This window comes from Aegilops tauschii, chromosome 6 (assembly GCF_002575655.3).
Source record: "Aegilops tauschii subsp. strangulata cultivar AL8/78 chromosome 6, Aet v6.0, whole genome shotgun sequence".
NCBI classification, from domain to species: Eukaryota; Viridiplantae; Streptophyta; class Magnoliopsida; order Poales; family Poaceae; genus Aegilops; species Aegilops tauschii.
In genome coordinates this window covers 108532709-108547388 of record NC_053040.3, presented here as the reverse complement: position 1 = coordinate 108547388, position 14680 = coordinate 108532709, and the positions used below count along the sequence as shown (strand labels likewise).

The window sequence follows — 14680 nt, the reverse complement described above, 5'->3', positions numbered from 1 at the left end:
AATTTTTACTCCCATTGCAACGCACGGGCGTTGTGGGTGCATAGCCCACATATTAGATATTAAACTGATAAGAACAGATACTACACTTGATCTTAGCCAAAAGGCCGAGAAAGGTATGCTTTGAAATGTTACCCTGCCCCTCCTCTTATAACTGTCTCGGCTGCCCTGCTGCGTTCCGTGAGCGAGGTGGTACTAAACAGACAGGAAGTCATTAAGATGCCTGCCCCCTATGCGCTTCCCTGTTGTTTCTACCAAAGCAGCCCAGCTGCCTCGGAAGGCCCAGTAGGTTGGCCCCAATACGTTGTGGAGAAAAAGAATGGTCCCAATGGCGTGGCTTCCTAATCACGAAAAAAAATTGCGTGGCTTCTTAATACTGTAATAAGTATACATTATTCGTCCAGTTAGCAACATGACGTATACATGAGATGGCATCTGAAAAAAAGCAACCTGAGACATGATAAATGTTGGCAGTTGCAATGTTGAGTGTGCCGTATCCACAAGGTTACAGAGTGCTGCCATCCACTTGCTTGCATTTTTATGAGGGGAATCACCTGCTGCAAAGATATATATTTATTTATAAAGGACGAAAAAGTAGTACCCCTACACGATGTTTACAGGAAGTTAGAGATTCAGCTATGAAACCTAAGTATATTAATCTTTCTTCTGGCTCCATGCAAGTCCAAATTCATCATTTCTTACTTAAAGATTATATCATACATCTATAAAGATCAAGCAGCACTCCATCGAAGATGAATATAAGACCAGCATCATCTAAAGACAAGATCTGGCAAATATACCAGGCAAAGTAAAGAATACATTATACCTGGATTCTATCACTGGTCTCACAAAAACTTTTGCTATTTTTCTCAACCAGAACTATATTATTATCCACATGTACAGTGATTCTTTTGCTCATCACTCTACGCTGGGAACAGAGCGTCAAAACAGCATCATCTAAAACATAACTAATACCCCAAAAGAAATACAAACTCTTTACACCAGCTATGTGTTCAACTAAACTGGCCAGCAACCAGCCCGAATTCCGGCCTGTTGCAATCAACCACCCTGCCATTGCAAGTCCTCGTACGCTATCCTGACTACTTGAAGCCGAGGGAACGGAAAACAACAGCAGACGTACGCACCAGGCAACGCCGGCATGACAAAAGAGGCAAAGAACACCAGGTCACCGCATCCATGAGGCTACAAACATGCCCCTTTTTTGCTACCGGACTCCGAAGTCTTCCTTGACTAGACCTTTGACGCATTACATAGTCAGGGCACATCAGAGGGGGTATCCCTTATTTATCCACAACAAGCAAGCTGCATGTCACACCATTAAGTGCAAAAGTGACTACTCCGTAGTCGGTAAAGAACTCCAGAAGGGCGTCCGAGGAGGGCCTCCTTGTTGATAGAAGCAACCATCTGAAGAAGAAGCGTCATGATAGTTTTACAAGAAAACTATGCAGCCCCTCCAGTTTTTACAGACCTTCCCTTTTTCTCCGAAAAGGGGCATAACACCCAGCCTTAATTTGATATTGCACTTGCACATACCTTCCCTTAGCCTTGCCCTTGTGCAGATCATCTCCTTGGCCTCTTCCTTTCTTGCAGGACGGTTCCTACAGACAAGCTGCTCTGTGTACATGCAAAATTTCAGTGTGATGCAAAATCTTACGCTGGTAGATTCATTAGTACAACTTGCAAAATCTTACGAAATCATGTAACAGAGCACCAGGTTTCTTGAGCTATAAATGTCCATTCTTGCCCTCAGAATGTTCCTTGACCAGACCACTGATACGCTGTACCAAGTCAGGGTACAACATAAGCATCTGGTTTCCTTTTGTTTCAGGAAAACATGTGAGTTACGTGCCGTATCATTAGGATTAGGAAACAAATCTCCATGTAGAATTTAGTTACAACCACAACTTGGGTGGCGGAGTCAATCAATTCAGTCATTGCAAGGCGACCTACTTGCTACAAGTAACAAGTACAGAACAAGGAGGAGCACGCTCTATAATACTGTAGACGCAACCAGCTAAAGAATAAGCATCTGGTGTCCATATGCTAGTTTCATAAGAAAACCATGCAGCCACTCCAGCTTTCACGCATGAGATACGACAGAAAACTACCGATAAGTTCCCTTGGCATTGCTCTCGTGATGCTCATGTCCTTGGCCTCTATCACTAGCTCCTGCACAGAGCAAGAGAAGGCCTCCCTCCTCAAGTTCCTCGCTGGGCTCTCACAGGATGGTGGCCTTGCCGTGTTGTGGCAGAACGGCACAGATTGCTGCACGTGGGAAGGGATCACCTGCAACATGGATGGGACGGTTACTCTGATGTCTCGCTGGCTTCCAAGGGTCTTCAGGGGTATATCTCACCTACTCTTGGCAGCCTCGCCGGATTGTTGCGACTCAATCTGTCAAACAACATGCTGTCCGGTGGACTACCACAAGAATTGGTGTCTTCCGACAGCATCGTCGCCATCGACATCAGCTTCAACCACCTAGACGGAGAACTGCATGGGGTGCCATCTTCAACCCCAGTGTGTCCCTTGAAGGTACTGAACATCTCCAGCAATTTGTTTACAGGACAGTTTCCATCCTCCACATGGGGGGCCATGAAAGACCTGGTCGCACTCAACGCCAGCAACAACAGCTTTACTGGGCAACTACCAACTCATTTCTGCACCAGCTTTCCGTCCTTGCTCGTGCTTGATGTTTAGAATTAATCCGAGGTACGCGGTCGATCCACCGAGGAACAAGCAATCACATCACATGATGACACCGAGATTTGTTAACGAGGTTCGGCGAACTCGCCTACTCCCCGGAGCAATGACTACGGGCGCTCCTCCCCGAGATACCGCAACACCGGCCACCCGGGTGCCGGCACAAGCCGCCAGCACCCCCGTGCGAGCCTGTCGCTATCTAGTCATCATGTGATGTGATTGCTTGTTCCTCGGTGGATCGACCGCGTACCTCGGATTAATTCTAACAAGTGGTATCATGAGCAAGGTTACGAAGAGGTTGACGTACGTTGATCCAGAGGATGGACAGCAATGGAAGCGGCGGGAGTTCTGTTCGGGTCGGAAGCAATCAGAGGCAGCAGGCGGTGTCATCAGCGGTGTGCAGCAACTCGAGGCCGTCTCAACGAGATGCGATGGGCAGCGAACAACGCGTGGGGCGAGCGAACAGCGGCAGTTGGCGTCGACGAGATCGATTCGCTCGATCGAGCAGCAGATCGATCCGAAGCCGCGGCGGCATGTTTCCAGAGGACTCGGCGATGGATCGTGGTGTCCAGTTGGTGGTGTCACGTAGCGTACGGCAGTTCCAAATCGGTCTTGCGGGTCGCCAGTGGTCGGTACCAGTGGTCTGATGGAGACGTGATACTCGACATCAGTCGGTGATGATCGATGGTTCTCTGCAGTGAGGGTTGAGGCAGTGGGGGCTAGCTACCCGGGAGATTCGACCAGGACAGCAGAGGCTCGACGCGGTGATAGCGGCGAGGCGTGCGGTAAGCACGGGACACGGCGACAGGCCAAGGCACTGGTGGTCGGACATGTGGTCAAACAAACTGTGCAAGGGTGCTGAAGCAGTGTTGACGAGTACCAGATTCAAGTTGGTGACTGGGTCTATCGGTGCTAGTTGATGGACAGGAGTTGACCGTGAAGAATCTGAGAAAGTGGCGGAAAGTCTGAAACTGTCGAAAGCTGAGAGAGTACATTGTCGTATATTCTGTGGTGTTCAGTGCACATGGCAAAGTGCGGATGACCAATACAGAAGAAGGCGGAGTGCTATAGCTGTGGGGCATGCCAGAGACTATCCGGGAAAAGGGTGAGACAACTGTGAATTTGACTCAAGGTGACACAGGGCGATGGTGAAATTCCTTCAAGTTTCAGACAGACGGTCAAGAAAGAGGGATGACGTTGAGTTCAGGTAACTCTTATATGTTGCGTTCAGTATGTGAGTTGTTCATTTTTCACGCAGACAGTGGTCGGTGTGTAATGACATTGAACGGATACTCCGGAAGTTGGGTGCACAGAGTTGAGTAATGAGGAACTTAATTTTTGCTCGAGCGTTGACTGTGAGGAAGACGAGAAGTGACTACAGTTGCAGGTGGAGTTACATGGAGTCTGGGAGTAGCAGCGGTGCTCATGGCGTACCTCAAGTCCAATGTACATGGAGGATGAATTCAAGATGGTGAAGAATATTCGCCAAGGTGGAGTTTGTTAGAGTTGTGTCGAATATTATTGTACAAGGTAGGTTACAGTTGGACTTGGTTTTGGACTGTGTGTAGACAGGGTATATATCGGGGATAGACACACGATGTAACCTATGCCAACATAATAGCACGGGCACGCGGAGGAGCCGGCGGCGTGTGTCGGCGCCCGGGGTGCGGTATTGTGACGGTGTCATGGGGAGGAGCGCCCGTAGTCATACCCCGGGGATGTAGCCATATCGGTGAACCTCGTTAACAAATCTCGGTGTCATGCTTTGTGTGATTGCTTGGTCCTCGATAGATCGACGGAGCGTCTCGGATTTATTCTAACACTTGAGCTCTCTTACAACCGATTCAGAGGGAGCATTCCACCTGAATTAGGTAGCTGCTCCATGCTCAGAGTGCTCAAGGTTGGCCACAACAACCTCAGCGGGACTCTCCCAGACGAACTCTTTAATGCTACCTCTTTGGAGTTCCTCTCTTTTCCCAGGAATAGTTTACAAGGAATATCAAGACACATATATCGCCAAGCTCACTTTTTTGGTTACCCTTGATCTTGGAGAGAACAACTTCAGTGGTAGGCCATCTCAAGAGATTGGAGGAACTCTATTTGAACAGTAATATTATGTATGGGGAGCTGCCATCAACTCTAGCAAACTGCACAAATCTCATAACCATCAACCTCAACTGCAACAATTTCAGCGGACAACTCACCAAGGTCAATTTTTCTAGCCTACCCAATCTAATGTCTTTAGATCTTATGCGGAACAACTTCGATGGCATAATTCCAGAAAGTATATACTCTTGCAGAAATCTAATTGCACTGCGACTATCTTCCAATAAGTTCCACGGCCAGTTAGCAAAAGGGCTCGGCAATCTGAAGTCCCTGTCGTTCCTGTCACTTTATAATAATAATCTTACAAACATAACAGATGCACTTCAGATTCTTGGAAGCTCCAAGAACCTCAGCACCCTTCTTATTGGGCGTAACTTCAGGCATGAGATCATGCCAGAGGATGACACCATTGGCAGTTTTGAAAATATTCGGTTTCTTGGTATAAATGATTGCCCATTATTCGGAAAAATACCTTTCTGGATATCAAAGCTAGCAAATTTAGAGATACTAATATTGTCTAACAATCAACTCACAGGATCGATACCAGCCTGGATCAAAGCTCTAAGCTATGTCTTCTACCTTGACATATCAAACAACAGCCTCACAGGGGAAATTCCAACAACATTGACCGATATGCCAATGCTAGAGTCAGCAAAGACGGATGCCAATTAGAACCAAAGGGTCTTCATACTGCCTGTTTATCCAACTCTATCGCATCAATATCGCCAACCTTTCGCTTTCCCTAAATTGCTGGATCTAAGCAACAATAAGTTCACTGGTGAGATCCCTTTGACGATCGGTCAATTGAAAACCCTCCATTCACTCAATTTGAGCTTAAACAACTTAACAGGACAGATCCCAGAATCAACATGCAACCTCACAAGCCTGCAGGTCCTAGACTTGTCCAACAACAATCCCACTGGTGCAATCCCAGCTGCATTGGACAGCCTGCACTTCCTTGCAGCGTTTAACGTTTCTGACAATGATCTAGAAGGTGCTATTCCATCTGGAGGCCAGTTTAACACATTTGGGACATCTAGCTTTGACGGGAATATAAAGCTCTGTGGATCTATGCTCATTCATAGATGTGGTTCAGCAGAAGCACCTCCTGTCACTGTTCTGTCAACAAAACAAACTGATTACAAGGTGGCCTTTGTGATTGCCTTCAGTGCGTTCTTTGGTGTAGGGGTGCTGTATGATCAGATAGTCCTATCTAGGTATTTTGGCTAGTACTACTCCAGTTTACGTATATGTTTAGGTCAATTTCGTTCAGGTTAGGTTGCTATTCAGGTTTAGCAACATGTCCAGCAAATAAGCTTGTCATCTATGTGCAAGTCATAATTACGGCTACAAAACATTATCGGATTAAGAGTGATTCCATTTCAAGGAGATGTACAAGTATATGTAATAATGTGGGGGCAGTTTAAACTGAATCAGCATTAATATAATGGATACTCTGATCTTTTCAGGGCTCTCTATAACTCATATTGGAAGATGTACAAGTATATGTAATCATAATATAAAAATCACTGTAAGTTTAAGTTCACCATTTCCTTTGCTTGCTGAACCAACAACAATGGAGCCATGCTATAAAGTTTTAGGTTCACGGGTAAGTAATGAACAAAATAAAATGTATGGTAAGTACCAGTGCACCACTAACCATAAGTTGTCACAACATATGAAGCAGCACATGCCAAAATCCATCACAAAATCTTCTCAGAGTTTGTTAAAACGAGAGACTGCAGCTGCTACAACAATGGAGGTTTGACCCACCTCTAGTATGCGGACGACACCATCATGATGGTGGAAGGCTCGGACGAGGATATTCGGCACCTCAAGTTTCTCCTCCTCTGCTTTCAAGAGATGTCGGGTCTCACGATTAACTTCGCCAAAAGCGAGGTGATGGTTCTTGGGTACTTTGAGGAGGAGGCCCAGCGAATTGCCAATCGCTTGAACTGTCGGCTGGGATCCTTCCCCACAGCTTACCTCGGCATGCCGATTAGTGACACACGTCTACAGGAGAAAGACTTCCGCCCAATTATTTCCAAGCTCCAACCTCGGATGGAGCCTTGGCAAGGGAGGTGGCTTTCCAAGGCCGCTCGAGTGGTTCTAATGAACTCCTCCCTTATTAGCCTCTTGATGTACGTTATGGGATTCTATAGTTTACATGAATCCCTTCATCATGAGGTCACCAAACTCCTCTCCAGATTCTTCTGGGTTGGAGAGGGCAATAAACAGAAATACCACATGAAGTGGTCTGAGATTTGCAAGCCTAAGGATCAGGGCGGCCTCGGGGTCATCTCATCTAAGCGGATGAATATTGCCCTCCTCTCCAAATGGCTTTGGCGCATTCAGACCGGCGAAGGTGGACTGTGGCTGGAGATTATCCGCGCGAAGTACCTGCGAGGGCAACCTCTGGCGTTCGCCTCTAGATCTGGAGGGTCCCAATTTTGGCAATCGGTGATCCAACTGATGCCGGTCCTACGTATTGGGACCTCCATTAAGGTGGGTACTGGCTCCGGCACCCTTTTCTAGCTGGATAGATGGTTCGGAACTAGACCTTTTGCGGAGCGGTTCTACGCTTTATTCTCTATATGCGCCCGCCCACAACTTACGGTGGGCATGGCATTGGCTGACATGGGCTCTATTGCCTTCCGACGTACCTTTGGGGCGGTGGAACACGCACAATGGGAGGAGCTGCTCGAGTGTATTGCCCTACACACCCCCTCCCTAGAGCCCGATTCCCTGACCTGGCGCCTTGAGCCCAATGGCAGATTCTCGACAAGGTCCCTGTACCAGGCGATTGTGCCCACTCCCGGGCCTATTGAGCTCTCAGTGATATGGGAGATCAAGCTCCCCTTGAAAATCCACATATTCCTTTGGCAATGGGTCCGAGGACGTCTGCCTTCGGGCACGGAGGTGCGTAAGCGTAATGGCCCCGGGGACGGCCTCTGTCCCATTTGCATTGTACCGGAAGACTCCAACCACATTTTCTTCCGGTGCCCTGCGGCGCAGTTCCTTTGGAGCTGCTTCCGGGAGGTTGTTGGTGGCGTTTGGTGCCATGACAACCTTCCGGACTTGTTTGGGGAGATCCATAGGCTCCCCAACTCTAGACGTGCCCCCATCTGGGTGGCTATGGGTACCCTTGCATGGACCCTTTGGTGCATCTACAATAAATTAGTCATCGAACGCGTGATCCCTTGCCGTGTGACTGACGCAATCTAAAAATTGTGTGGCTTCTTACAACTATGGAGAGCGCTTAGCAAGCGGCGTGATCGGGACGTCATCGACAACATCATCTCGGGTCTCCGCTCTTTGGCCTCGGCGTTAGCGCCACCACCACCGCCACCCCCTCCCGAGCCGGATTAGATCCTGTTCTCTTTGTTTGGGGCTTGTTTTGCTGTGCCCCCAGCGATTATTTGAGACCTGCTTGTACTTGAACCGACCTTAACTTGTTGGATGCTTGGTGCTGTTGCTTTATAATATAAAGCGGGGGAAAACCCTTTTTCGTACAACAATGGAGCACATTGTTGTGAGGAGTGCATCCCAATCTTTAGAGTACTCGCAAAAATAACTTGTAACTGCACACCCCATTCTTTTCACAGCAAGTTAATTGCATGACATACCTTGGGAGCGCACGTCAACAACTCAATAGCCGTGCTTCCCTAGCATCATTCCACCGGCGCACGCAGTGCACTCCGAACTCCGAGGAGCCTCTGCGCCAGGGCTAGTCCTCTTTTTCTTCTCTTGGGCCGGTCTACTTGACTACAACTGGGAAGAAATATTCTCAAATTAATGATAAGTGGGATCAATAGCAGGGAAAACACATTATGTATTTTTCATTTGCATGGCAATGACTGCCGTTTTCTGAAAGCCCTATTAGTAAGAATAAATATCACAAAACCATAACTTTTGGGTTGGCATATCAAGTTACCACACTTCAAAAAAATCACAGAATCACAACTTTTGGCACAAGATCGTTTGACAGCACTCAAATGTCTAGGACAGTTCCTAAAAGAAAAATTGACCACTCCACTGATCAATGACAGAAACAACTAGGAAGAAAGCCCACATGAAAACATAGGTAAGGGGAAATCACAGGATCCAAGCTGGCATGAAATTGCAGTTTTAATTTTTCCTGTTCCTGCAAGTCTAGAATCCCACGAATCAAAGAGGTCCTTAGCTGTGTTCATTAGCCCTATAGAGGTTCTGTTGACGCAGTACATAACTGTTGGCTACGAGTTGTGGCTTGGCTTGTACTTCCAGGAATCGTTTCCCATTTGCTATAGAAGATTAGTATTTCGTAGAAATAATAAAGTGCACATGGCATGGATAGCTTAATTATGGATTAAAATAAAAAATGAGACTGATTATTATTAAATTACATCTATAGAAAGAAAGAAATCTTGACTATGGGTGAGAATGAGACGAGCTTGCTTTTTGTTCAGTCTTGGGGGGAAAAAAGAACAGTAGACACCACTTGTTTGTTATGCACAATTAGGTAACATGGTACATAAGTTCAGTTTCTTGCTGATTCAGTTGCACCTAGTGGGTGTATTTTTATTAAGAAAAGGGAAGTCGTTGTCAATAAGTTGTAAAAAGAAGAATCAGACCTGTTGAAGTCAAACCAAATACAACCAACCTATATACATGATGTTACTCAAGTGTAAAAGATGCACGCATTGTTCAGCAACAACCCCTTCACATAAAACTAGTAAGCAAAACGGACAGATTAAGTATCAACACGGCAATTCCTGCTTGGACAGACTTACCAATAAACTACAGTAGATAGGACAAGCAATAGCAGCTAATCCTTGACCCAAATTTTCTTTTTATAACTAACGACCAGAGACCGGATCAAACAAAATGGAGAGCAGAGCAGGTTGCTCCTTTCCACTCTTGCTCTTTCTTCATCAGATAAATTAGCAGTTCATCCTGGCAGACCAAAGCTAAGTTTCCAAGCTAGTTTCTCAAGAAAACCATGCAGCCGCTTAGTCATTCACACAGGAACCAGTTTCCCATACCTTTCTTTGGTTTGACCGTTGTGCTACTAGTCACCTTGGCTTCTCCCACCAGCTCTTGCACGGAGCAGGGAAGAGCTCCCTTATCCAGCTCCTTGATGGGCTCTCGCAAGACGGCGGCCTCATGGTGTCATGGCGGAACGACACAGACTGCTGCAGGTGGGAAGGGATCACCTGCAGCCCCAATAGGACGGTCACTGATGTTGAGCTGGCTTCTCGAGGTCTCGAGGGGTCCATCTCGCCGTTCCTTGGCAACCTCACTGGCCTGTTACGTCTCAACCTGTCGCGCAACTCACTGTCCGGTAGCTTGCCACTGGAATTGGTGTCATCCAGCAGCATCATTGTCCTTGACGTCAGTTTCAACCGCCTGACTGGAGCTCTGCACGAACTGTCATCTTCAACCCCTGCCCGGCCTCTGCAGGTACTGAATATCTCGAGCAACTTACTTGCAGGACCATTTCCATCCACCATATGGAAGACAATGGATAACCTGATAACACTCAATGCCAGCAATAACAGCTTTACTGGGGCGATACCAACTTATTTCTGCAATAGCTCACCATACTTCACAGTGCTTGACCTCTGTTTCAACAAATTTAGTGGCAGCATTCCCCCAGGGCTTGGTGAATGCTCCATGCTGAGAGTGATCAAGGCCGGCTACAACAATCTCAGTGGAACACTCCCAGATGAACTCTTCAATGCAACCTCATTGGAATACCTCTCTTTTCCTAACAATAATTTACACGGTGTTATTGATAGTGCACGCATAATCAGCCTCATAAATCTCCGTACCCTTGATCTTGGATGGAATAACTTCAATGGCAGGATTCCAGATTCTATAGGTCAGCTCAAGAGATTGGAGGAGTTCCATTTGCACTACAACAACCTGTCAGGGGAACTGCCATCGACTCTGAGCAACTGCACAAATCTTGTAAGAATTGGCCTCAGGAGCAACAAATTCAGTGGAGAACTTATCAATGTCAATTTCTCCAACCTGCCCAATCTGAAAACTTTAGATCTTTGGTCCAACTTCTTCACTGGTACAGTTCCAGAAAGCATGTACTCGTGCAGTAATCTGACTGCGCTGCGGCTATCTAGAAACAACTTACACGGGCAGCTCTCATCGAGAATAGGCAATCTGAAGTATCTGTCCTTCTTGTCACTTGGTGGAAACAATTTCACAAACATCACAAATGCACTTCAGATCCTTAAGAGCAGCAAGAATCTTAGCAGCCTGCTTATTGCGCACAACTTCAGAGGAGAGCTCATGCCACAGGATGACAGAATTGATGGCTTTGAGAATCTTCAGGTTTTGGACATGGATGGTTGCCAATTATCTGGAAATATACCTCTATGGATATCAAGGGTCACAAATTTGGAGGTGTTAATTTTAAGAAGCAATCAACTAACCGGACCAATGCCAGGCTGGATCAATTCCCTAAACCATCTCTCCTATATAGATGTGTCAAACAACAACCTTAAAGGAGAAATCCCATTAGCCTTGATGGAGATGCCAGTGCTAAAATCAACTGACAACTCAAATCATTTGGATCCATGGGTCTTCAACCTGCCTGTTTATTCTGGGCCGACGCTTCAATACCGTGTGTTTACATCTTTCCCAAAAGCATTGAATCTAAGCAACAACAACTTCACAGGTGTGATTCCCCCACTGATTGACCAGTTAAAAAAGCTTGGTGTACTTGATTTCAGCTTCAACAAGTTATCAGGACAGATCCCCCAATCGATTTGCAACCTCACAAAGTTGCGGGTGCTAGACTTATCCAGCAACAACCTCATAGGTGCAATCCCAGCTGCATTGAACAGCCTGCACTTCCTTGCTGCATTTAACATTTCTGACAATGATCTAGAAGGTCCTATTCCATCTGGAGGCCAGTTCAACACATTTGAGACTTCTAGTTTTGATGGGAATACAAAACTCTGTGGATCAATGCTCATCCACAAATGTGGTTCAGTGGAGGCACCTCCGGCCACTATTCTGTCAATAAAACAAACTGATTACAAGGTGGCCTTCGCAATTGCCTTTAGTGTGTTCTTTGGTGTAGGGGTGCTGTATGATCAGATAGTCTTATCGAGGTATTTTGGCTAGTACTACTCTAATGTACATATCTGTTTATTGCCAACTTAGATCATATTCGGTTGCTATTCATGTTGTGCAACATATCCAGTGAATAAATTTCTCCTCTAGGTATGAGTCATAAACTCATAATTAGGTCTGCAAATTTAGGATTAAGAGTTATTCTATCTCTTGGAGATGTGAAAGTATGTAATATTGTGGGACAGTTTAAACTGAAGCAATATATGAATACAATGAAAATTCAGATATTCTCGACTGTGTGTAAATCTTTTCAGAACAGAAAAATCGTTGCAACTTAAATGTCACCATTTCCTTTGCTTGCTGAACATTGAATAATATTACCTCCATAACAAATTACTCCCTCCGTTCCTAAATATTTGTCTTTTTAATGATTTCAAATAGACTACCACATATGGATGTATATAGACATGTTTTAAAGTGTAGATTCACTCATTTTGCTCCGTATGTAGTCACTTCTTGAAATCTCTAGAAAGACAAATATTTAGGAACGGAGGGAGTAGTTGCCTTAGATATTTCTAGATACGACGAAGAGAGTACATAACACTGGAGCCATGCTAAATTTTTAGGTATACGAGTAACACTGGAGTCATGTTTAAGTGCTAGTGCACCACTTGCCGTAATCTGTAAAAACGGACAAAGCGGGGCGTCCAAAAATCATTGAAAAAAATAGCGTGGCTCTTAAAATATGCTATTAGTGTGCTATAAATCGCTATAGCGTGCTATTAGCAAGGCATTGTATACTGATTTATTTAGCGAGACATTGCTCAAAACGCTATATCGTGCTATTAGCGGCGCTATAGCGCGCTATTTCTTTCCCTGCCAAAAATACATCACACAATCTTGTCAGAGTCAACTAAAACGAGAGACAGCAGACCATTTTGTGTTCCCGCGACGCAGATTTGTAGCCACGCGCCCTATTCTTGATTCTTTTCCGAGCAAGTGAATTTGCACGACGTACCTTGGGAGCGCGCGTCGACGGCCCTGCTTCCCTAGCCTCCCTCCGCGGGCGCCGCGGGCAGCGCACTCTGCGCCGCCGCTGCGCCGGGTCACGGCGAGTTGAATAATCGGCCTCTTGCGGGAAGCTGCGGAATCAGAGCACGGGTCACCGATGCATCCCGAGCTGATCCCCTTCCAGGCCTCCGGCCACCGGACGAGGTAGCACCTCTGCGCCGAGGCACCGCCCGCCGGCGTACTGGTTGCGTTGTGTACGAAATGGGCTCAGTTTGCATCGTCCGATAAGAAAACTTCGCGCATTGCGGGCAAGGTGGGCCGGCTGCGAGGCCACAAGGCTAGGCGCTCGTCCGTGTGGCGTGTCGAGCTTTTCTTGTCCAGCGATTTGTTTTTAGTTTTACTGCTGTTTCTGGTCATGTTTTCCATTACCGAAAAAGGGTTTTCCCGCTTTGTATTCCAAAGCAACCAACACCGATATAAGGATCGTTGGAGCGAACAGCACAGCAAGCCCAAAAGAAAAAGAAAAAAAACAAATGCCAACACCGGCAACTCGACAAAGCGCGGATGACCCGCCATCGCTACACCCTCCAGAAACAAACCACCACAACCCGAGGCTCCGAACCGCCGCGTACCAAGCAGCACCTCCAAGAAGGACGCCACCGCCCAGCCATCCGCCCGCGCAGCGCCAAGACCCCGCCGCCACGCCGGACCGCCGCCGCCTAGGGACACCCCCCAGCCCGCTCCGTCCCGCGCCAGAGGAGAGCCGAGAGGGGAATTGCGAGGGGGGCGCCGCCGCCAGCGTCGCCCGGGCCAGGCCCGGCGGCGAGCGCCGACAACGGCGGCAGGGAGGGAAGGAGGGGGAGGGGGGCTGGAGAAGAGGGTCACGGCGCGGCCGGTCACCCGCGGGGGCGACGCGGTCGCGAGAGCCCGTGGGGGATTTCCTCTTCACTTCGGCCAGAGCATTTTCACTCATGTTTTCCATTACAAACACGGAAATCTAGAAAACAAACATGGAAAATATTTCAAATTATATAACCATTTTTTAAATCCATGAATTTAACTAAGTGTTCAGGAATTTTAAAAATGTTTGTCAATTTTAAAATATTCATGATTTTAAAAAATGTTAGTGTATTTTTTAAACACTCACGAAATTTTAAAAAGTGAATTAAAAAAACATTAAGAAATTTTTGTTTTTGAATGTGGGTGGAAGGTGTTTTTTCTGAACATTTTTCATGCCCCAGCTTCATTGGACTTCGTCAACTCTTGTTCAACTTCCCCTCTCCTATCTCATCTTGCCTCTTCAACATTAAATCGAGGACTCCTTTCTATTCACTTCTTCATTTTTAAATATAAGTCTTTGTAGAGATTTCACTATAGATTACATACAGAGCAAAATGAGTGAATCTACATTCTAAAATGCATCTACATACATCCGTATATAGTTCATAGTGAAATATCTACAAGGACTTATATTTAGAAACGAACGGAGTAATTGATTATGGAAGGGGATGCCTCTTACTCGAATACGCCTTTTGGGGTGTGCATTGTCCAACCAGCTAGTCAGATCCTTCTTCTATAGAAACTATCCCAAGCACAGAGTACGAGATGGCATGAATATGATTAAGTTCCATTGGCATTGCTAGTCAGTCCAGAACGACTCAAAGACCCTAAGAAGGTTTTCCCGCTAAGTTGAAGACAGCGATGGCTCCATGCCAGGTGGTAAGACAAATGGTATTGACCTTAACAACACACTCAAAAGGTTTTC

The 14680-nt window shown here is 46.4% G+C and overlaps 1 long non-coding RNA gene and 3 pseudogenes across 3 annotated transcripts; 2 read left to right on the top strand and 2 right to left on the bottom strand.

Annotated features, from left to right (window-relative positions):
- Window positions 1–117, bottom strand: LOC120967500 (U2 spliceosomal RNA; annotated as a pseudogene).
- Window positions 118–840: 723 nt separating this feature from the next.
- LOC120966229 (uncharacterized) lies at window positions 841–13413 on the bottom strand. Of its 3 annotated transcripts, XR_005759543.2 has the most exons (4): window positions 12923–13413; window positions 8454–8598; window positions 1552–1632; window positions 841–1422 (listed from the first exon to the last, which is right to left on the bottom strand). It is a non-coding gene; the product is annotated as an uncharacterized lncRNA (long non-coding RNA). The 3 variants fall into 3 exon arrangements; XR_006665118.2 differs by having other exon boundaries at window positions 841–1796; XR_005759542.2 differs by having other exon boundaries at window positions 841–1632.
- On the top strand, window positions 1791–8447 carry LOC109783828 (tyrosine-sulfated glycopeptide receptor 1-like; annotated as a pseudogene).
- On the top strand, window positions 9131–12915 carry LOC109783833 (receptor-like protein 2; annotated as a pseudogene).
- Window positions 13414–14680: the final 1267 nt, after the last annotated feature.